This window comes from Capsicum annuum, chromosome 7 (genome assembly GCF_002878395.1).
Source record: "Capsicum annuum cultivar UCD-10X-F1 chromosome 7, UCD10Xv1.1, whole genome shotgun sequence".
Lineage (NCBI taxonomy): Eukaryota > Viridiplantae > Streptophyta > Magnoliopsida > Solanales > Solanaceae > Capsicum > Capsicum annuum.
In genome coordinates, this window is record NC_061117.1 from 79,254,680 (window position 1) to 79,280,416 (window position 25,737).

Genomic DNA, 25,737 nt, shown 5'->3' on the forward strand with positions numbered 1-25,737 from the left:
TAAGTGATGACTGGCTTATCCCACTATGGGCACTTAAACCTATGGTGGCTCGTAGTTCTACAGCATGATACATTGGAATCATACCCAACTCGGTGCTAAATACTACTCCCATACTTATATACTCAGTCTTTTAGGAATTACACCTTAAAATAGTACAAGCGTTTATAATGAAAACCAATGGTGCTTCTCCTTCTTTAAATCATAAACTATAGAACAATGTGGATTCCTTATCTTAGCTTAGGATCAAAAGATCAATTTCTTTCTTAAATCTTGGTAAATAACTTATAAAAGAGGCTTAAGATCATAGTCTTCTTGAAATTTCAAAACTCATACTTGGGCTTAAAGCATATGTACTTAAATTTTCAGAATTTCACAATAAAGCTTCATTCTCAACAATCATCTTGAAATCATTCAACAATGTCAATTCACAATAAAAAGGTGCAGTTCATGATAACCTTCAAGTCAAAGTATAAATAGATGAAATAAGCATGCACTTCAATATGTAAATCACTTGTAAATTCATAAACTCAAAATGAAGTAGTTTGGGTATGAACACTAATTTGCAAATCATGAAATCTCAAGAAAAAAAAAACAAGTTTTGGGCACAAGGATGAAAGAGGTATCCTTGTTCATAACCCCACATACCTTAATGACGAAGAAATTGTGTAAAGATTGAACCTTTAAGCTTGATTTCCCAAACCCTAAGTTGTTTTTCTCCTCTTGTGTATTAGATGATGAACTAATGATTTTGGTAGGGTTAAAACGTGTTTAGGGACTATTAATCTCGTATAGTTATGTTTAGGGTAGGTTATGTAGTGTCAAATGACCTGATTTCCCTCGAGATAACTCAAAAATAGAGTTTATAAACCACTTTGCCATAGGCTTTGTGGCTCCAACTCCATGGTAAACATTAGGCTTTGCAGCGCAAACCCTATGACAAACATTAGGCTTTGTGACGCAAACCCTATGGCAAACATTTTCCAGTGAACATTTGCGATGGTATTGCAATGCCTAGCCATCACCTAGGCTCTATTTTGCGATGCCAACTTAGTTTTGAGGTCCTTAAACACTCCCAACACCCCCCACAATATCAACACATGATCTACCATCACTATGGGGGTCTTAAAGATCATTTTAGAAGCATCGAAATGGTATTATGACTACGGGGTGTTACAATAATATATCTCATATATATATAGGTCATACATCATGACTTTTAGGAATGTTACCTCTCTAGACCAATTATCACGTCTAAGAGGAATATGATCTCTATAGGCCCAACATCATTATTAAGAGAAAAATCATCTCCAAAGACCGAACGTCATGTCTAAGAGAAAATAGTATTTGTATGAGCCAAATATCAAGTCTATGAGGAAATAGCATCTCTATGGTCCAAATATCAAGTCTAAGAGGAAATAACATCTCTATGGGCCAAATATCAAGTCTAAGAAAAAATAGCATCTCTATGGTACAAATATCAAGTCTAAGCGGAAATAGCATCTCTATAGGCCAGACATCATATAAAAAAGGAAGTAGCATCTCTATAGGCCCAAATATCATTATCCAAGAAAAAATACATCATCATTCAATAAGACACGAAGTAACCTTATACTAAGGTTTACTAACCTCAACTACGCCTAACATCCACAGTAAGCTCACAAGGCTAACACAAGTCTTGGCCTAAGTGGTCCAGACAATCCCACTTCTAATCCTCAATTTCCATAATTAGACACACTATGCCTAAACTAGGCTAAGGTATCTAGTTAAACTTCTAGATGTAAAGTAAGCTGTACTTATGCCTAAGATAGGAACTTCGACTAGAACAAGAACATTCAAGTCAACTCTACCCAAATTTTGATTTCAATATCACCACACTAGCCCAATAAGATTAAATATACTAATCATGCTTCCAACATTAAAACCACTTCCCAAAGCTAACATTATATCGTATCCATTCTACAAATTAATCCAAACGAGGGATAAGGCAATAAGATTCTAAAAGGTTATAAACATACTATCTTACGGGTCTAAAACCCTCATCTAATCCCCAAACATCAATAATGGCTCACAGTCAAACCTAATATCCAAATTCACATGCAATATATATCATACTTTATCTAAGAAGAATAGTGGATAGGAGCCTACCTCAAAGCCGAACCACAAAACCTCACTTCATTCACCAACGACCATCTTCACTTCACAATCCCAAAATTCCATCACATGACCAGAATCATAATCTACTTATCAATACGAGTCTAACGATACCCATATTACTCCATTGTGCTTTGGGTCCAAAAATGACACCAACAACCCCAAGTAGGTCCCACATACAAAAAATGCATTTATGAGGTTAACCCAACATGATATCAAGCTCATACATCATAAAGGAACCATAACCCTAAAAAAATGGGTGAAAACAAAGCTAATTTTGGGCTAAAATCAAACCCTAAGTAAATTTGGGGTTTTGGGTCAAAAACCAAGAAATTCATAAATGAAGTGATGAAATATTACCATAATCCAGTGAAAGTCATGATAATAGATGTATAGAAAGCTCCAAAGTCACCCGCAATGATCAAATCTAAGTTATTACACTCATTTAGGGGTTCTAGGTCTCAAAGATGGGCAAAAAATAGCCATAACGCAGCATGTAGGGTCCTTATATACATATACCAGGTGTAGAGATACCGCTATTGCGGTCCTAGGGGCCTCTATCGCTCTAGTGTGATTTCCATACAATTTGTCACGATCGCGGTGTCTCCCTTGGGCACCAGATGACAACAAAATCAAAATCTTAATTTTGACCCCCGAAACTCATTCAAAATCCAAAGAACATGATACAATAGTGAATTTTGAGTGCAAACAACATTTCAAATCCATTGGAATCATCAAAAGTTTCATCCGAGATTGTTTAGGAAAAAATTGGGGACCACACCTATAATTTTATTTTTTTCATAAAATCCGTCCAATAGCCCAAAATACCAGAACCAAGTTCCCCCTAGCCTAAAATATACATTTTGGATGCACTGGTAAAATCAGTTTTCCATACGAGGACCGTTTTGAACAAATATGGGCCCCATACTCATATTTTGATTTTCCAACTTTCCAACCAATAGGTCGAAATGGGCTCGGGTGCATTGAGACCCAAACCAAAGGTCTACCTAGCCTAAAATTGATATTTTGGATCTCCTAGCGCAGTCAGAATTTGCATATGAGATCGTTTCATTGAAGTGTTCGCCCTTTCCATTTAGAACCAACGAAGACTTCAAAATAGGGAATTGGCTCTAAAATCCAAAGGAACTGCCTGATAACTAAACCATCGATCCCAGAAAGTCATAAATAACTTGGGGTAGCTATGGAGAAGCTCAAACAGTGAAGATGATAAAAAATATGAAAACTGACCAGAAGGGTCATTACACCCTAGTTAGCCTTTATACCCTGGCAAGGTATATCATGCTATTTCGATGGGGGTTGTTACATCAGACTCAATGTTGCTCGTAGGGTTTATGCCGGCTAATAAAATATCCCACATAAAATATAATTTCAGAAACTAAGTGTAAAGGCTCACAAAACTTATTCAGATGCTATTTTATGACTTAAGCTTATGTTGATTTAGTTTTTAGTTTTTTCATGATCATGGTGGGTCTATTTACACTTATCATGAATGTTTTATGATTATGATTAGTTTCTATTTTACTTATTGCATTCACCCCCATATACTCAGTACATTTTAAAGTACTGATCACATATATGTCTGTGTGGCTACAATGTTTCATAAGGTAGGTTCTGGTGTTGGTCCTTAGTAGTACAATTTTCCACGATCACCACCTCCTAAATCCTGACAGTTGGTGAATCCTCTTATTTTGAGGGACAATTTTATGCCTATTTTCAGATGTTTAGTTATTATCATTTCAGACTTTTTGTTTTTTGTTTGGGTGAGCTGGGGTTTGTCCTAGTGGTTTTTTTGTAGATCTAGAGGCTTGTAAAGACTAGTTAGATGATTTATTTTTCTTTAAATTCTCATGATTTTTAGATGGTGTTATGTTTACAGTGTTTTATTGAGATTGTTCATCTATTTGAATCTAGTTTATAATTTTTTTCCAGTTTTCACTCATGTTTTAAGTTTACTTTATCATGGTTAGTGCTGACTAAATATCATGGTTTAGGTGTTAGTTACTTGTAGTACTAAGCAACGTATGGCGTCCAGAGGTAGCTTCGGATCGTTACAAACTTGGTATCAAATCATAAGATTTTAAGAGTCCTAGGGAATCTGATAAGCAACATTACATAGAGTCTTCTTGATCATGGGTGTGAAGTGCGCCATATTATGAGCAAGAGGCGATGGGACGTATTAGGAAATTCTCAATTGACCTATTATAAATTAGATTAGTGATTATTTATTTGAAGTGGTCTATTATAAATAAAATTAGTGATTTTTATTTATATTGGTCTATTATAAATTAGATTATGATTACTTTTATTTTATTAATTACAGGACAATGCTCATTTATTAGAAGACCAAAAATTATAATGGGTAATGAGCCATGGCCCAAAAGTGACCAAAGCTCACACCTGAAATACAAACTAAAACCAAGTTCAGACAACCAAAATCTAAAAGAAATATATACAACCAAATAAGGACATCCATAGAAGCTCAAAGAGCCCTAGATCCATGGCTGCTTGAGACTCTAGCTATGGTAGTCTTTGAAACTCTAGTAGTTAACTCAACAACAATAGATCTAGTTAATTGTAGCTCTCTATATAAAAGGTTTTACATAACTAGTGTGCTTGAGTGAATCTCACGACGCCTAAAAGTCTTATATACACTGTGAATTCAAACTCATTGAAGAATTCTTTATCTCACCACCAGTATTCCTCGTATCTACATTGAGGTAAGATTAATATTATCTCCCTAATTTGTTACGAACACATCTTTGATGAATTCCTCATTTCCTTAACCTTTGTAGAAAAAGCTCCTAAAAGCTAATATCACTTCAAAAGGTTTAGATCTAAGTGGTAAGTCCTTTCTCTTTCTTGACCTGTTAATCCTTTATGTTCCTATCTTTAGGTTAATTGCTTATTTGAAATTGCTGCCTAATTTGTCTCTTTTCTTGCATCTACCTCTGTTTTGACATTTATTTATCCTTATATATGGAGTTTTGTTCTTTTCAAAAATTAGCATTTTCCTGTATTATCTCTAGAACCTCCTAAATTGAGTTGAAATTAATATTGTTTGTATCTACAAAACATAAAATAAATTTAGTGAAAATATTCAACAATTGATTTCCTTTCCGAAAATATGCTCCACCCTCGCGGCATTATTTTCCATCATGTGTTTAATCCTTGTAATATCTAAAGCAATTTCCTTGGGCACCTCCCATATACAATCAAGAATTTTCTTGAGTATAAAGGAGTTTGTTTCCATTGTTATTGGTAACAGATTATGCCCTAAGAAGTATTCCAGTCTCATCCTCATAACTATCAGCTTAGCTTCAAGTACAAACCACTATTAGATTTTCTTTTTTGCAGCAAAATCAAAGTCCCCTATCTCATTCTTTATGCAAAATGCACTAGCACTAGGTCCACAATTTCCCTTGTACCATCTGAATTGCACTTGTAACAACCTGTCACGACCTGAACCAGGACTTGGCCATGATGGGTATCTCAAGTCCACCGAGGACCAGAGACCACCCCCTTTGCCTAGTCACCAAAACACAATATAATATAACAAAATTCCAAATTTATAAGAGATAGATAAGTACGACTCAAATAAAATCTAAGAATTCAACAACCACTCCCCTGCCCACAATGTCTCTGGATAACTGAATACCAATATTAGTTGAGATATGCCCCCGACAGTAGCCAAAAATAAGTCCAAAGGAAAGAGTCAATAACATAAATAAACCCAAAACATGAAATGAGATCTTCTGATGTATGAAAGCTCACCACTTTAATCTGACTCAAGAGCTATCCCACGGTCACCTAGTCATTGTGCAGGAAAAGTAAAAGTATGGCTAGTCCCTGTATTGCGTGGGGATACAACATCTAAAGACCGTTAGTGGTTTGAGCACTAGCATGTAACTCAGGAATAAAGTATAAAATAATGCCATGAACCATAATACAAAAACTATTAAAAACCAGTGCACAATATCATATGTAATACATATATATATCACATGCTGGGAAAGGGAATAAGGCTCAGAATGAGAGTTAAAACTTTAACCTGGATTGTATAGCTTGACCGTCCTTTACCTATACCCACGAGCAATATGGGTTCAACTCCCCCTACTGAAAGGGCCCTAGTACGTGTTAGATGCACGACCAGAGGTACCTTAGAAATCTGGGGAATCCTTACCCTTTGCCATCCTTAATACAAATAAATATATATAGTGTGACATAAGCACATGGTCATCAAGACTATCCCTCACATCGGCAAACGTGAGTTTCCAGTATCGGCCTTCTAAGGATCTCCACCTCCCATAGTTAGCTCCACAACCCTCTTTGAGCCCAATTAAAATTAGTTACACATTCCCATTCATTAACCAAGGAGTCTTTTAATTAGGAATTAACCGTTGGTATCGTCATACCAAAATTTAAAGCTTGCAAGTCTATTCTATTTTACCATACAAAACCATTAAACCAAGTTAACTCCACAGTTTCCAATTTAAAAACCAAAGCCATAGCCACTAAGGCCTTTCCAAAACAATTTGAAAGACAAACCAAACCAATTCATATTCTATATACTATTTATGTAATGCAAGGTTTGAAAAGAATAGCCAAACAATATAATAATTTATATTCCAAAACAAATTATGCAAGTGGATCAAGGTTATTATCAATTTCCATACCAAAACTAATTATTCGGAGAATCGATTGTACCCCTAAATTCATTCACCATTCCCATGCACCCCAGTGAGTGTACAAACCAATGTTTCATTCATATCAATTAATAGAAACCATGGAAAAACATTCAAATAATTTACATCCAAAGCCCGCAACCCATAGTTCAAACCCAACATCAAAACCATGAATAATAAACTAATTTCATGCCATAAAGAAAAGATAAGTATAGGGAAAGAGGTGCATGATTTATTCAAACAATGATTTGTGAGCAATTGGGAACTTGGAACTCAGAAGACTAACATATGATGAAACCCTTATTCTTTCTTGGGGTTTGGAGTTTGAGAGTGAAATAATCGATGTTGTGTCGTGAAAACTGATGGAAATAGGTTAATATAGTGCTTAATGGTCATACATAGGTTAAAAGACCCCCGTACCTCTCATCCCAAGAAAACTAAAAAAAAGATAGACCAAATTTAAAGTATCAGCATAGCACTGAGCTTATCACGGAGATTATCCTCCGTGACACATTGAAATTACAGACCCTCACTGGTTCCTCACAAAAATGCTCATAACTTTTTGCTCGGGTATCAGATTAAGGCAAAATCGGATGGGTTACAAAGATGACACATTTATCTATAATTTGGTGTGTCTTAAGCCCAAAATTTAATATATTCTAGAAGTTATACACGTTCAAAGTTTACCCTTGTAGAATCGAATTCTAAAATTTGGTCGAATCAAAAGTTCTTAACTCCACTTCACTCTAAGTGTTTACTATGGACATTCTTACTCTTAAAAGCACTTTACCCACTAGGTAAATGATAATGACACTTATATTTATATAAAAATTATAGGATTCTAGTTTATACATGCAGGAATAACGGTCCGAAATCTATCCCAAAATGCGAAGAGTTACATCTACTGGGAAAAATAGATTGTTTGAGCGATTGATTGGCTTCTTAAGAGGCCTTTGCTTAAGCAAACCAATGGGTTCTTAAGCGATGCACTAGCCCTATTTAAGACTTGGAATTATTTTGAGTCTCCACCGACCTCTCGAGATTTATCTGAAATCCCATATACACGAACAAACTATGCTATACTATCAAATTCAACATTCCAGACTTAGTGGCATAGTCGAAATATTTATTCGAGGTCATTTCAATGAAAAGTAGGTCCCACACCCATGTGCCATTTTTCTCAATTACTGGCCAATAGTCCAAAATGAGTATGGGGTCTTTGAGACCAGTAACAAGGGTCAATCTAGCCTAAAATCGATGTTCCAAAGTTGTTGGAGCTGTCAGAATCGGCATATGAGGTAATTTGACTAAAGTTTTTTCCCGGTAGCTAATTTTAACCAACAAAGACTTTAAAATAGGAAATTATCTACAAAAGCCAAACGAATGACCCAATAACTAAACTATCAACACCAACAATTTATATATGACTTAGGACAGCTATAGGAAAGCTCTAAATGGAGAAAATGAGAAAAAGTGTAGAAAATGACCTGAAGGGTCATTATAATATCCACTACTTAAAAACTTTCACCTTTAAAAGTAAAGGATTAGGTTGTACCTGAATCCTAGAATAGGTGAGAATATTGGATCAACATGTTGCTCTTAATTTCCCAAGGAGCCTCCTCTACTGGGTGGTGACTGCACTAAACCTTAACTACTGGAATCTCTCTAGTGCGTAACGTCCTGACATCCCTATCTAATATGAACTTATGATTCTCCACAAAGGTCAACCACTCATCCAAATGAACTGAGTCCTATCTAAGCATATGAGATGTATTAGGAATATACCACCGCAACAACAAACACAATAAATCAAATGGACAATGGTAAAATATGAAGGTAAGGTTAACTCATAAGCCACCTCACCAACTGTGTAAAAGATCTCAAAGGATCCAATATATCTAGGGAAAAGCTTACCTTTCCTCCTAAAACTCATCACACATGTTGTAGCCAAGTGTATACGCAAGTGTATGTGGTTCACCAAGTAGTAAAATGTCCTTTAAAAGCCAAGTATCGATCTCATAGGGACTTATTCTCTACAACTATCATATTCTAGTTTCTCTATGATGATTAACAAGAGCGATAATAACTAATAATGATTAGTAACTTGAAAACTAAAAGTAAAAGTAAGCAATGTGCTAATGTAATATACATGAACAATTATGGGGAATAATCTAGGGTTAAGGCACTACTAACAATCCTACTTAACCATATAATCATGTTGATTTAGTTACATATCTTGGTTGTTGGTTCAAGGGGTTGATAACATGATTATGATCTTTCAAACCGCTAATGAACTATCTAACTTACCCTCACAACTACATTATTGAGTGGAGATGCAAATACTAAGTTAAACTCATTCGTATTCTTTTTGTATATGAATCAAATAGGGAGAATTAGGCATATTCCTATCCTAAACACAACTCATAACTTCAATTCATTGGATGATTACGGTTCTATTGCACATTTCCCAGGTTCTATTCAATCATTCATCCTTCTGGGCTCATGGCAGAATTATGAGTTTATCCTAAGGGTTGCGAACCTATAGAATAGTTAAAACAATGATATATGAAGAACCGATAATTATAAATAACACAAACCAACTTAATTACAAGCTTAAGTATTTATGTTCTTGGCCACAACCTTGGATAATGGTGTTTATCTACATATGGAATTATAAAGAATCACTACTATGGAATTCATGTAAATAATCCAAAAGTAAACTAAGGGAAATATTAAAACCATAATAAAATCCTTCTCAAGTGTATTTCTATCCCTAAAGGATGTCCAATGTCGTTAAAAAATATTAGAATGTCCTATTTATAGTTGGAGAAAGTTTCCCATTTTTTGAACTTAGGGCGTGCCATGCTATAACAATGGTGCGATAAGGGTGTGGCACACCCTTATTACGGATTGTGACTGGAATTTCCTTGTTGTGGATTGTGTATAAGGGTGTGGAACACCCTTAACATTTAGATCCAAGGGCTTGGAATGCCCCTATGCTCAAATATTCTAGATTTTGCTCATGCTTGCTCCATGCGTTGGGCCTTTGGTTCTTTGCTTTGTGATAGCTTTTCCTCTTCAAAAACAGCTTGTATATCATCATATTATCAAGTTAAACATCATACCAAGCTTCCTATATTATAAAACACTATGAATTGGGGCTTACAACATAATAGAATCCAACAAGACAAACTATAATAACACATAGCTCAAGCTAAGAATACTAGTTTCCCCATTTAAACTCTAAATGAACATTTTTCTTCCAACTTGTTTTGAACGTAACACAAAAATTATAAACATGCAATTCAACACTTAGATACTCAATTGTAGAAATATTAACTCATTACACACACGAGAAGTCCTCTAAATAAAGCTAATTAAGGTTAAATAACAACACTCAGGTGCATAAATCCACCTAAGATCATCACCCCACACTTATAGCCTTGTTCATCCTCAAACAAATATTTACCATAAGAATCCTCAGAGGAAGACTCCAACATTACTAGTACAAGCAAAACATTCAAGTTAACATACAATGACCACACAATTAGCAAGTTTTATAATAAGAAGAATCATAGGCGTGCCTTTAGTGTAGTTCTCTACTAATATTAGAATTGTAAAACTTAAGATCAAATAGGTCTTTAAGGGTTGTAATATAGGCTAAGGGATGGGTAGTAACAATCTTGTCCAGTAATTGTGACTAGTTCCCTCTATGCTTTAATACATTACACATAACACCAAACTCTTCTCTAACAACCAAGCTTCCACCACCTCTACTTTCAGACATCTCTTTTGTTTTGCCCCATCTCTTCAAGCTAGTTTAGATATATAAAGTTGGGAGTATTATATATCAACATGATTCAATTTTCCATAATTCTCTTTCTTTTTCTTACATCACTCCCAATTATATCATAATAACTTTTTTACTCCACTAGCTACTACTTTGGGGCTCCACTTTGACCTCTTTCCTTCTTCACTTTTGCACTCCTTAACCATTTAACTTTTTAATTACAGTAGTTAGGAGCTTTGGATAAAATTATGATTAATCAAAGAAGGGTAACAAGCTACATATGAGACTACCAAAGAATATAGTCTAAAGGTTCAATGGGTTTAACTAAGATTATGACCAGAGTAGGTAAAATAGGGTATGAATTTGTCTATCAATGAAATGCCTATATCATCTCCTAAGCCCAATATTCATTATTTTACTTTGCACACACACTGGACGAGTTCAAGACATCAAAATACAACATGGAATAAACAAGAACCTCACATCATGCATGACACATGGTCAATTCTATTAGGACCCCTATAGACTCTAAACCAAATAATAACACGAATTCAACATTAAGACAACAACACAGAGGAGTTATATAAATGAGCCTAAGAGTCTCAAATGTAGATATTCAACACCATCAACATGCTTTCACAATCAAAACACTCGCATCATGTAACCACATATAACAACTAGTAAGAACATCACACTAACTCCTAACACAAAAATTTTAAAACTTAGTATTAAAAATGAAAAAAAGATATTGGGTTCAAAGGGAGCCTCTATAGGAAAGAACCAAAAACTAAAAACTATCAAAGAGAAAATATCTTCGTAATTTTTTTTAAAATTTACTCAAAAACTAGGAAACAACTTCAAGCAACTCCTATAGCAAGCTTTCACCCAAAACCACAAGAAAATTCCCCACCCCACACTTAAAAACAAACTTTGTCCCCAAAGTATAACTCAAAAGTAGAGATAGAAATACTCTCCGAGCACTCAGTCATAGCTAGTAGCATCTTTAAACATCAATGAGATCCAGGAACCCTACACCTAGTCTTTGTTATGCTCCTTAGCACAAATTTTTGGTACTTAGACTTCCCATCAACCCCTGACTCAACATAAGAAAAATAAAAGTGAAATAAAACTATAATACAATAATAAAATACCTACCTTAACTTGGGTTACCTCCCAAGCAACACCTGATTTAGTGTCATAGCATATCCCACCTTACTACATCAACCATTTTCCTTTATCCTCTTCCTCTTACTCAAAGGCCATCTTCTAATACTTTTCTAACCTCTTGAATGTTACTCTAAAGGTCATCATCTTCTAAAACATTCTCCTTTTAAGGCTCCTTCTCAATTTTTCCATCTTTAGGATTGTGTGTTTGTTTGGGTAACTTTATGAGATAGTCCGAAGAGGTCATTGATGGTTTACAATCTACCACCCCACACTCATCCACTTACATGGCTATGGTCATGCATAAGTCTTTATAATGCAAAGGTGGATTGAGTAATTTATAAACATTAAAAACCACCTCATCATCATCTAATCTCATGTTGAGAGTACCCTCTCAAACATTAATTAGTGCTCCTCCTATTGCTAAAAATAGACATACTAGAATGATTGGCACCCTGTTATCTGTATCATAATCAAGAACAATAAAGTTAGCCAGAATAATAAATTTACCAAACTTAATGAGCACATACTCAAGGATTCCTTCGGGATGAACTCTAGTTCTATCCTCTATTTAGAGCACCACATAGCATGGCTTGTGTTTACCCAAACCAAGAGCACTGAACATCGATAGGGGCATCAAGCTTATACTTGACCATAAATCACTTAGTGAATAAACCACATTATTTTCACCAATTTGTTTAGGGGGGTGAAATTTCATAAGGTTTTTTATATTTTTGGTAATCTTCCTCATCACCACCAAATGACACTGCTCAATAAGTGCCATAGTCTCAATATTATACAGTTTTATCTTTTTAGTCACCTTATCCTCTAAGTACTTAAAACACTTATCCATAACCTAAAAATATCTAACAAAGGAAGGATAATGTGAAGTTCTCTGAACGTGCCAAAGAATTTCTTTAACATGCATCCTTTTTGGCCTTTTTAACCATTTGAGGGAATAATTTTTTTTGCCTTTCATGCACATGCTCTGATGCCTTTGTTTTTGGGACTAAAATATCCCCAAATTTTTAACATATTCAACTTTAGCTTGCTTCTTCTCTACCTGTTATGGGACCAACTCTACCTGAATCTCCTTATCTTTCTTTGGTGTCTGTCAAAGAGATATCTACCACTCCTTAAGGTGATTTTAATAACCTATTGTGGATTTTCTATGTCACTTGGAAATCTACCTTGGGGCTTGGTATTTTGTGCTTGAGCTAGCTGGCTCAACTATGTCTCTAATTTATTTTAAACAAGTTGTTGCTTCTTTATCTCAGCAACTATTTTCTCTTGATTGGACAAAATCTTCCTTAATGTTTTCTTTATATTACTGGTATGTGTGTTATGCTGCTGAAACTATTGAGTCTGATAATATCCCCATGAATATTTGGGCTGACTCTGCCATTTATTTCTATAAGTTGGCTTCTGTGCATTGCCCACAAAGTTTACAAACTTCAGATTTGATCCACATAAGTCTGTAGAGTGGCCATTGTTCCTAGAAATCTCACACCAAGATAGGGCTTGCTGAACTGCATTCACCTAAGCGTAAGATTGATTCACACCTAATTTTCTATGTTATGTCATCATTTAATTCTGAAGAGCTGACAATTGGGTGGATAAAGCTGTGACATTATCAACTTCACTCATGCTCGTAGGATTTTTCACTGCATAGCCTTGCAGTCTTATTGGATGGGAAGAAATAGATAGGGAACTTGTTCTCTAAAGCATTCCATGTAGTGATAGAACTTGCTGGCTCTACATTCAACCACTTCTTTACTTCCCACAAAAGTGAGAAAGGGAAGAGAGTGAACTTTAGGTAGTTAGTAAAGACTCTAGTAGAGATAAATATGTCACCGATCTCCAAGAAATTCTACAAATGGACCTATGATCTTCATGTGACAAGCTAGTAAATTACCCACTACTGTGCATACGCTACAACATGTTTTGATCAGCTCAAATCTACTTTATGGTGGCAGTCTGTGGATGGCGGAGGTAACACTAGTTGCAAGTGGGATTGCTATTTTTCCTACTGTCTTGTAGGCTGATGGATCTTCAGCCATGGGAGAAGGAAAACTTCCTCTTTTTGAATTTGAGGTATCCAATAAAGAAGTGCTGATTCTCTCCTAAATTGATGTAAGCATCACTTAGGTTCAAGATATAAGTCAACCAAATCCCTTTTCCTTGCCAGCATACTTGATTTAAGATCTGAACCTACAAATTCAGAAGCTAAGACATGTTGTTAGCACTTAAGAAATCAACAAGAAAAACTAAATCTAAAATGGTTGCCAATTTACAAGTCCTCGACAACGACGCCAAATACTTGTTGCTCCCAAGCACACAAGCAAGTGTATGTGGTCTACCAATTAGTAAAACCACCATTAAATCAAAGTATCTTTCCCATAGGGATGTATACCCAACAACTATAAAATTATCATTTCACTATGAAATTAACAAGTTCAAAAGTAACTAATAATGTTTGGAAACTTGAAAACTAAAAGTAAAAGTAAACAATATGGTAATGTAAGGTACTTGAACAAAAATGGAGAGAAACCAAAGGTTAATGCACTATGAACAATCCTACTTAACCATATAATCTTTTTTTAGTACGTATCTTGGTTATTGGTTCTCGGGGTTGATAAAATGGTTATGGTCTTCCGAACCACTAATCAGCACAACTACATTATTGAGCGGAGATACAAGTAATAAGTTAAACACATTCGTGTTCTTCCCGTATGTGAATCAAATAGGACGAATTAGGTATATTCCTATCCTAAAAACAAATGATAACTTCAATTCATTGAATGATTATGATCCTATTCCATATTTCCCATGTTTTATTATGTCATTCCTCATTTCGAGCTCATGATAGAATTATAAGTTTATCCTAAAAGTTACGAATACATAGAATAGTAAAAACAAGGATATATGAACAAACAATAATGATAAATAACATAAACCAACTTAATTACTAGATTAAGTACTCATGTTCTTGGCCTCAACCCCGGATGAGAGTGTTTAGCCACTCATGGAATTACAAAGAAACACAATTATGGAATTCAAGTAAATAATCCAAAATTAAACAAAGAGTAAAATTTAAAACCTTAATAGAAGCCTCCTCAAGTGTATTCAAAGTCCAAAGGCTGTCTAAGGTCTTTACAAAAAGATTGGAGTGTCCAAATTATAGCTGGAGAAAGCTCTCGTCTTTTAACTAAGGCATGCCACCTATGACATTGGCTTGATAAGGGTGTGGCATGCCATTATCGTGGATGCTCACTGGAATTTTATTGTTGTGGATTGTGTCTAAGGGTGTGGCACACCCTTAACGTTGAGATCCAAGGGCTTGGCATGCCCTTGTGCTCAAATATTCTAGACTTTTGGACATGCTTTCTCCATGCGTTGGGCCTTTGGTTCTTTGCTTCGTGATAGCTTTTCCTCTTCAAAAATAGCTTGTATATCATCACATTATCAAGTTGAACATCTTACCAATATTTATATAACATAAAACCCTACGAATTGGGGCTTACAACATGATAGAATCCAACAAGACAAACTAGAATAACGCAAAGCTTAATCTAAGAATACTAGTTTCCCTATTTAAACTCTAAATGAACATTTTGCTTCCAACTTGTTTTGAACACACCTCAAAAATTATAAACATGCAATTCAACAATTAGATGCTCAATTGTAGAAATATTAACATGCAATTCAACAATTAGATGCTCAATTGTAGAAATATTAACTCATTACACACATGAGAAGTCCTCAATACTAAGATAATTAGGGCTAAATTACAACACTCAGGGGTGTAAATCTATATCCTAAGGCACGATGTCTATGATCTACATAAGCATTTTGCCTTTAATGAGCTGCCCTCAACCCATCCTGAATCACCCTGACTTTATCCAATGACTTCTAAAGCAACACAGTACCATGAGGTCTAATCTCAGAGTTCTCAAGTCAACCAATCGTACAACACCATTGCCTACCATATAAAGCCTCAAAATATACCATCTGAATACTCGAATTGTAGCTATTATTATTCGTAAACTCTGCCAAAGCTAGGTGTTGCTTCTATTGACCTCCAAAATCTATAATACACGCTAGGAGCATATCCTCGAGAACCTAAATAGTCTGCTCATAGTGCTCATTGGTCTTAGGATCGAAGGTTGTACTAACATCAATCTGAGTTCCCAACTCTACCTAAAAATCTCTCTAAAAGCAAAAAATGAATGTCGAACCCCTATCTAAAATAATAAATATAGGAACACCATGAAAATGGATTATCTTATGAATGTGGATACGAGCTAATGTCTTAGTTTGAAGAACATTTGAATAGGAATGAAATATGTCGATTTGGCCAACTGATACACAATGACAAAAGTCCATTGGAACCACGGGAGGTGTGAGGTAAACTACTAAGAAAGTCTATGGTAATCTGCTCCTACTTCAACTCGGGAATAGGCAACATCTGAGTCAAGCCACCAGGTCCCTGATGCTCAGCCTTCAACAACTGACAACATAGGCAATGAGCCATAAAGCCAACTACATCTCTCTTTATACGCTCCGTCAATAATGCTTCCTCAAACATCTATACACCTTAGTTATACTTGGGTGAAAAGAATATCTAGAGTTGTGAGCCTTATGCAAATTGAATGAATAAAGTTATCAACCCTCTAAACACAAATGCAGCTATCAACACTCAAAATACCTTTAGAATCTATGATACACCTTTTGGACTCACCATTAAACACCTAATCATGAATGATGCAAAGTCTTATATCCTTAAACTGACAACTATGAATATGCTGAAATAATATAAACCTAGCCTCAACACTAGCAAAAATCCTTCTAAGATTTGAAATTTCCAATTTCATCATCAAGTTGGCTACGGACCGGATGTACCATGCCAACGACCTTTGAGAAATTGAGATAGGGTCCAAACTATAAATACTCACCGCCTTCTGGATCAAGGTATCCACTACCACGTTCTCCTTGCCCAGATGATACAAAATAGAGATGTCATAGTCATTCAGCAACTCCATCTATCTTTGTTGATTCAAATTAAAATCTATTTGTATCATAAGATGCTAAAGACTATGATTGTCATGACCCAAATCAGGGCCTGTCTGTGACAGGTATCTCAAGTCCTACATGGACCAGAGATCACCCCCTCTACCTAACCTAGCCAACATATCAAACATAAGTCACAAATGGATTTTATACATATAATAAGATAGAGAAATATAAGACTAACAACAAATCATAAAATGTCTAAACCATTCATCAATGCCACACACTAAACCATCACTGCCAAACCCACAATAATCCACAAAGCCTCTGCAATCCAAAGTCAATAAAATATCGGGACATGCCCCCGAAAATAGCCAAAAATCCAAGTCTAACAAAGTCTATGACATATTGTAAAAAGACCATAAAATGCGTAACTTCCAAACTATGGAAGCTCATCTCTTCAATATCAACTCACGAGCCACTAGAACACATGGTAACTGCACAGGAAAAGAAGAAGAAGCTCAAGTTCCTGTATCGTGTGGGGATACATCGTCCGAAGACGATTAGCAGTTGGAGTGATAGCATTGATACGAAGGAGTTCATTAGCTGCTTGGTAAGCTGCTTCATGATTCAGTATTTGTATTGGATTTCTTTTCTGATTTAATATACTTACGCGTAGAAAATGTGACATAGAGCCAACCGGCGAACCCCTCTCTCCATTTTGAAAACTGGACATCAAAATGCCTTGCGCTCATGGCCCCTTCTTCACGTTGAAGTGAATCGTGGCAGCAGCCCGAGGTGGGATTGAATCCTTCTTATGCGCTTTCAAATCTTTCATCAACTGTTGGATTCTCTCGGGGAACTCGCCCTTGGGATTCAGAAATATCTATTTCTGTAACTCAGGGATAGAGGAATAGCATAATCCAATCAATAAAACTAAGTCAAATCATCATATGCAATCATATGTATACATACATAATTATGTCATGCTGGGATAGGGAACAAGGCTCAGCATGAACTTTGAAAACATTAACCTAGGCTGTGTAGCATAACTATCATAAAATAAGGCACCCACGGACTATATGGGTCCAGCTTTCCCCTAGCTGGAAGTGTCCCAGTGCGTGTAGCCACACGAACTAGAGAATATCCATATCCATTATGTGTTACTCGACCCTTCTGGCATAATTAAGGTGACTTAGCACAAATATATACAATATGGGGGACTCGAACCTCCCGATCATAAGACACCCGCACCAGCTAGCGCGGTTTCCAATATTAGTCCTTCGAACCCCACCTTCACAGCCCGACAACACATCCCTCTTTAAAGCCCATTTAAAACATCATTTAGACATATACAGAACTTTATTTTTGATTACTTACCAAAGGTATCCTGTTGGTATTGTTATACCAACCCCACTTGCAAGCGTACAACATGCCATAATCATTATTATTCAACATTGGTACTCAAAACCATTGTCTTTAAAAGATATCAATTCAATTCAACATTTAGGGACTCGAAGCCATTTAGAAAATTAAACCACTATGGTTAAAATTCAAAACCATTTATGACCCACAACGTCTTCATGAAGCCTTTTACCAACCATTTACAATATTAGGCCCATAGTTCAAATCATGATTCAATTTAATTTATGGTCATCAGTACCTTCACAAAATCATTCATCCTTCATTAGCATTCTTATACAAAGTATTAGTCCTAAACACAATTCATCATGTCACAAGATCCTTCTCATAGATATTTTCACAAATAGGTTGAGGGCATGCCATTATCAAATCATTATTCAAGTTAAAAACCATCAAGTTAGGGTTAATCACGACCCCTTAGTTTAAATCAAAATTTCCAAGAACCTATATGCACAAAACCATTATTAAATCATGCATGAATGAAAGTTAAGACATGAGCGTACAATACTCAACAATATGCATTCAATCCCTCAACCTTGGATTTCAAACCACAATTTATGATTCAAGAACAATGATTAAACACGCGAATTTTATGAACTAACAATTAGGGGTGGGCATTCGGTTTGTTCAATTTGATTGTTGAATATTGGTTCATTTTTTTTATTTTTGGATTGACGAAAATGCCAACACTAATCAAACCAAAATTTTTTCAATTTGGTTTAATTTTTACAAATTCAGTTCGGTTATTTTGGATTTTTATTTTGGTTTTTAAAATTAAAGTAGTGAGCATTTAAACTTGGTAATTTTTCTAGAAAAATAATCTTTTTCAAACCTATTTTTCATTTCCAAATATAATTAATTCAACACGCATGAAATAACCAAAAATATCGATCTCGCGGAGGCGTCGCCGTTAGCGTAACAAAAGTGGCCGCACTCGATAGTGGTAAACTAAGAAAATGACTGCCATCTGCCTTTGGCGATAATGAAATTTCAAATGAACTGACGAACTGAGGATGGCTGAGAGCCACTGCAGCCTTCAGTTAATATTAGGGTCTAAAGTAAAGAATTATATTAGGTTTAGGGTCACTAAATGATTATAATTTATATATTTATATGTTATATTAGATTATATTATATTTTTAGTATATTTACATATATAATATATTATATAATATATTATTTACGTAATTTTGGCTTTTTGGTTTATTCAAATTTTTTCTGAAAATCCTAAAACCAAACAATTTAACTGAATTTCTAAAATTTAAAACCAAAACCAATCCAAAAAATCAAAAAACTGAACCAAAATTAAAATTTGGTTCAGTTTTTTAGTTTTTTCAGTTTAAACCAAAATATGCCCAGCCTTAATAACAATGAAGGAAGAGTCACATGCCTGAGTGATGAAGATTCACAGAGAGATTTCGATCCTTAAGCCACTACTAAAGTTTGGGGTGTTTCAGTCTCCTTCCTTAGGATCATTCATCCTCAAATGATGGGATAAAGCACTACAGGCATGATTCAACCACAAATATCTCTACTCTTACCTTTTTATAGAAAACAAACACCAAGAGATTAACAATCTATCATCAAAAAGGACATAAAACAAAGGCATTAAGAACAACACATACCTCAAGCATGATTTTCCAGATTCGGGAATAGAAATGGATATTTGGACTTCATGTCCTCCTCAGCTTCCCAAGTAGCTTCCTTGGACTTTTGGTTCCGGCATTGAACCTTCACCGAAGCCACGTCCTTCGTTAACAACCGGTGAACTTGCCGATCCAAGATACTCAATGGGACATCCTCATAGGACAAAGAATTTAAAATACCAATGTCCTCCAAAGGGACAACCAATGAAGGAACACCCACACATTTCCACAATATATACACATGGAATACAAGATGAATGGAACTCATGCCAGGAGGCAATACCAACTCATACACAATATTACCAACCCTCTCAAAACCACATACGGGCCAGCATACCGGGGATTGAGCTTTCTATTTTTCCCAAACCGCATCACTTCCTTCATGGGAGATACCTTCAAGAATACCCAATCTCCAACCTCAAACTCTAAGTCCCTTTGCCTTACATCATAGGACTTTTGGTAACTTTAGGCGGTCTTAAGCCTATCCCAAATCACCTTCACCTTTTCCATAGCTTGGTGAACCAAATCTGAGCCAAACAATTCCACTTCACCAACTTCAAACACCCAATAAGAGACCTACACCTCCTACCATATAATGCCTCAAACAATATCATTCCAATATTGGAATGGTAACTATTATTATAAGAAAATTCAATCAAAGGCAAATGGTCGAACCAACTACCACCATAATCAATCACACAGGCTCACAACATATCCTCCAATGTCTGAATGGTCCTTTCAGCTTGCCTATTAGACTGTGGGTGAAAAGGTGTACTAAGACTCACTTTGGTTTCCAAACCATACTAAAAAGAGCGCCAAAAAATGCGATGAGAACTGAGTACCACGATCTAAAATAATCAAGATAGGCACACCATGAAACTTTACAATTTTATAAAGGAATAACTTCGCATAGTCCTCAGCAGAATAAGTGGTCCTTACGGGCAAGAAGTGAGCGGACTTGGTCATCCAATCCATGATGATCCAAATAGAGTAATATTAATTCTGTAACCACAGAAAGTTGATAACGAAATCCATATTAATTATCTCCCATTTCCACATCGATAATTCAATCTCTTAAAGTAGCCCATCTGGCATCAAGTGCTCCACTTTTACTTGCTAAAATACCATACACTTAGCTACAAAGTTGGTCATATCCTATTTCATGTTATTTCACTAATATATCTCCTTGAGATCATGATACGTTGAGCAGGGATGAATCATATTCCGCGACTCCTGGGCCTCAGACAATATCCTGCCTTACAACCCATCTACATCCAAAACACACAATCTCCCTAGGTACCTCAAGATATCATCACCACCAATTTCAAAGGCCATCACCTTCTGTTTACCCACATCATCCTTGATCTTCATAAAAAAAGGTCTAATACCTTCTTCTTCTTTATTTATGAACTAAGAGATAATTGCGCCACCTGTTGCACTATCACACCACCATCCTCAAAGTTCAAGAGATGGACTCCAAGGTTAGCCAAACTATGATTATCCTTTACTAAGCTAGTTATCCTTATCCACATGCGATAAGCTACTCATGGACAACCTGCTAAGAGAATCAACAACCACATTAGCTTTACCTGGATGGTAGTGAAGACTTATATCATACTCCTTCAGCAACTCAAGCCACCTTCTTTGCCTTAGATTAAGCTCCTTCTAGGTTTAAAATCAGAAAATATATCAATATACACCCCATTTAAATAGTGACACCAAATTTTCAATGTGAACTCCACAACTAACAAATCCAATTCATGAGTTGTCTAGTTCCTCTCATAAACCTTCAACTATCTAAAGGCATAGAAAACCACCTTACTATGCTGCATCAACACATAAACTAAACCAATTTGGGATGCATTACAATAAACCACAAAAACCTCAGTACCCTCAAGTAGAGTCAAGACTGGAGCTTACGTCCACTTATAATTTAGCTTCTCAAAGCAACCCTTGCAAGCATCAGACCACAAGAATTTTACCTTCTTCTGAGTCAATTTGGTCAATGGAGAAGCAATAGAGGAAAAACACTCTACGAACCTCCTATAATACCCGGCTAAACCCAAGAATCTTTGAATATTGATTGGAGCTGTGGGTCTAGGACACTTCTTAACTACAACAACCTTTTGAGAATCCACCATAATCCCCTCGTTAGACACAATATGACCTAGGAAGCTATAATATTCAATCAAAATTCACATTTAGAGAACTTATCATACAACTTTTGATCTGTCAAGGTTGCAACGCAAGGCGGAGGTAATCTGCATGATCCTCCTCATTCTTAGAGTTCACTAAGATGTCATCAATGAAGACAATGATGAGAAAATCCAGAAACTAATGAAAGACCCTATCCATCAAATACATGAATACCGCCTGGGCATTGGTTAATCCAAAAGACATAACTAAAAACTCAAAAGGCCTATACTGGGTATAGAAAGTTGTCTTGCGGATATCCACTTCCCTTATCTTTAACTGATGATACCTAAATTAAAGATCAATCTTAGAGAAGAATTTGGCACCCTCAAGCTGATAAAAAAGATCATCAATCCTCAGAAGGGGATACTTATTCTTTATCGTCACCTTATTCAATTTTCGGTAATCAATACTTATCCGAAGGGAACCATCCTTCTTTCGCACGAACAATTCCATTGTTCCCCACGGGGACAAACTAGGACGGATAAAATCCTTGTCTAAGAGGTCTTTCAATTGCTCCTTAAGCTCCTTCAACTCTATTAGAGCCATTCAATATGGGGGTAATAAAAATTGGATGAGTGTCCAGAACAAGATCAATACAAAAATAAATCTCCCTATCGGGAAGGTCATCAGGGAAAACCTTAGGAAACTTATTCACCATAGGGACAGAATGCAAAGAAGGACCCTCCGAGTTAGAATCTTTAACATAGACTAAATGATAGAGACAACCCTTGGATATTAACCTCTGTGATCTAAGATACAATATAAAATTCCTCTTAAGAGATAGAGAACTACCTCCTACTCAAAAATTTGCTCATTAGGAAATTTAAACATGACCTTACGGGTCTGACAATCTAGGGAAGCATAAAATGAGTACAACCAATCCGTTCGTAGAAGAACATCAAAATCAATCATGTCTAATTCTATCAAGTACACCAGAGTTTCTCTACTACCAACAGCTACCAGACACCCCCTATAGACTCTTCTGACAACCACAGAGTCTCCTACTGGGGTAGAATAAAAAAAGGGTCCCACAGACACTTAGGACAAAAACTAAAATACACACCATAAATGGGGTTACATAAGAGAGAGAGAACCCTGGATTAAGTAAATAGTACACATCATAGGAAAAGAGTTTCAATATACCAGTAACAACATCTGTAGATACCTCAGACTCCTAATGAGTAGTGAGAGAATAATGGCAGTTTCGACCAGTGTCAGAGCCAAAGGTAGCACCCTTTTATGTAAGAGCTAAAGAAGAGACAACAGGAACCTTATGTTCCCATAAGAAACTTTTGAGGAACAATCCCACTGCATATGACCAATTTGACCACACATAAAATATCTATTTCTCCCTTTTGCACATTTACCAAAATGATGCTGACCATAGAATCTACAAGAAGGGTAGGATGGTGCGGACTTGGCCCAACTGGCCTGAGAATGGGAAACCTATGCCCTAAAAGCATCACCACCCTAAAAATGTCTGTCTTCTGGTGGCATCGGGTAGGGAGAGCTAGCTGTCAAATAGGAGTTAGGACTCTTACAAATTTTTCTCTTAGGCCACTTCCCACTCTGCTGTTGGTCCACACTCTGTTTTGAAAATCAAGACCTCTTACTCTACCTCTCACCAATCTCCTTTTATTTCTTTTTCTCTTCTTTAACGTATTGCATGTACATAACCAATCTGGAGATGTCCATGTCCTTGATCAACAAGGCATCCTTACTCTAAAGGATCAACTCACGACACTATCCTGAAGCAAATTTCTCCTTTGGACCCTTATATTAGATACCAATTATGGAACATACCAACACAACTGAAGGAACTTCAAAGCATACTCCTTGACTGCCATCTTTCCTTACTCCAGGTTAATAAATTCTTTTGCTTTAGCTTCTCTCAACTCCTAAGGAAAGACGCGGTCCAGAAATGCACTAGAGAAATTATCCTAGATGATAGAATAACATCCTCACCTTTCAACTGTTTCCACTTTTTGTACCAATAGTATGCCACATCCTTTAATTGGTAGGCAAAAAACTCTACACCCTCAACTTTTGCAGCAAGCATAACTCAGAAAATCTTCTTCATGTCATTAATGAAGCTTTGATGATCCTTCTCAACCTGTGTACCAGTAATTATCAGAGAATGCAACCTCATGAATTGGTCAACTCTAGCAGCCTTAGACGAACATATAACAACACCAACAGAACCAGACTGTTGCGACTGAGATTTCACCAACTGAGTTAATAGGGTAATGGAGCAGTGAAACTCAACATTAGTAACCTCCCCGAGAGGCGACAGAGTATGAGTGTCACCCTCAGGAATAGGATTAGTAAGGAAAGGTGGAACCCCATGAGGACATTTAGATGCAGTGATCCTTAACCAGGTCTAGACCCTAGAAGTTGGACGAGCTCCATCCCTATGATCCTCAGATAGGACAAAAGAGCTTTCATGAATATTAGATCTTCTCGGAGGCATGATCTGAAAGACGAGCAAACAAAAATTAGAAAAATCCAAGACCTTAGACTCTGTAGCCTGACATTAAGACCATAAGAAAGGGAAATATTCCTAAATTTATCATAGTCTCTTTCTTATAAGTGTGGCATGCCACACACCCATAAAAGAAACTCTACTTAACACGGCTTTATGGACACCCAATTGACAATAAACCAAGGCTCTAATACCAACTTGTTCATAGCCTAAATTCATGTGGACCAAAGATCACCCCCTCCACCTAACCTAACCAATATATCAACCATAAGTGACAGATGAATCCATAAGTATAATAAGATAGAGCAATATAAGACTAGCAACAACTCATAAAATGTCTAAACCATTCTTCACTATCACACCTAAGTCCATAGTAATCCACAAAGCCTCTACAATCCAAAGTTAATAAAATATCGGCACATGCCCCCGACAAGAGCCAAAATTCCAAGTCTATTAAAATATATGACATAGAGTAAAAAGATTATGAAATGAATTCCTTCTAAACTATGGAAGATCACCCTTTTATTGTCAACTCACAAGCCACTAGAACACCTGGTCACTATACAGGAAAAGAAGAAGAAGCTTCAGTCCCTATACGCATGGTGATACAATGTCCGAACACGGTTAGCTATTGGAGTACTAGCATGTAACTCAAGGATAAAGGAATAAAATATTTCCATCAATAAAACCAAGTCAAATCATCATCTAAAATATATGTATACATACATACATACATATATATCATGTCGGGATAGGGAACAAGGCTTAGCATGAACTTTGAAAATATTAACCTGCGCTATGTTATATAACCGTCATAAAACAAGGCACCCATGGGCTATATGGGTCCAGCTCTCTTCTAGTTAGAAGGGACCTAGAGTGTGTAGCTGCATAAACTTGAGAATATCCATATTCATATATGCCATTATGGGGGACTTGAATCTCCCAACATAATCAGGTTGACTTAGCACCAATATATATAATATGAGGGAATCAAACCTCCCATTCATATATTCATTCAGGGGATACAAGTCTTGCGGTCATATAGAAACCCACACCGACTAATGCGGTTTCCAATGCTAGTCCTTCAGACCCCACTTTCATGACCAGGCTAAACATCCTACTTTAAAGCCCATTTAATACATTATTTTCACATACGAATAACCATTTGTTCAA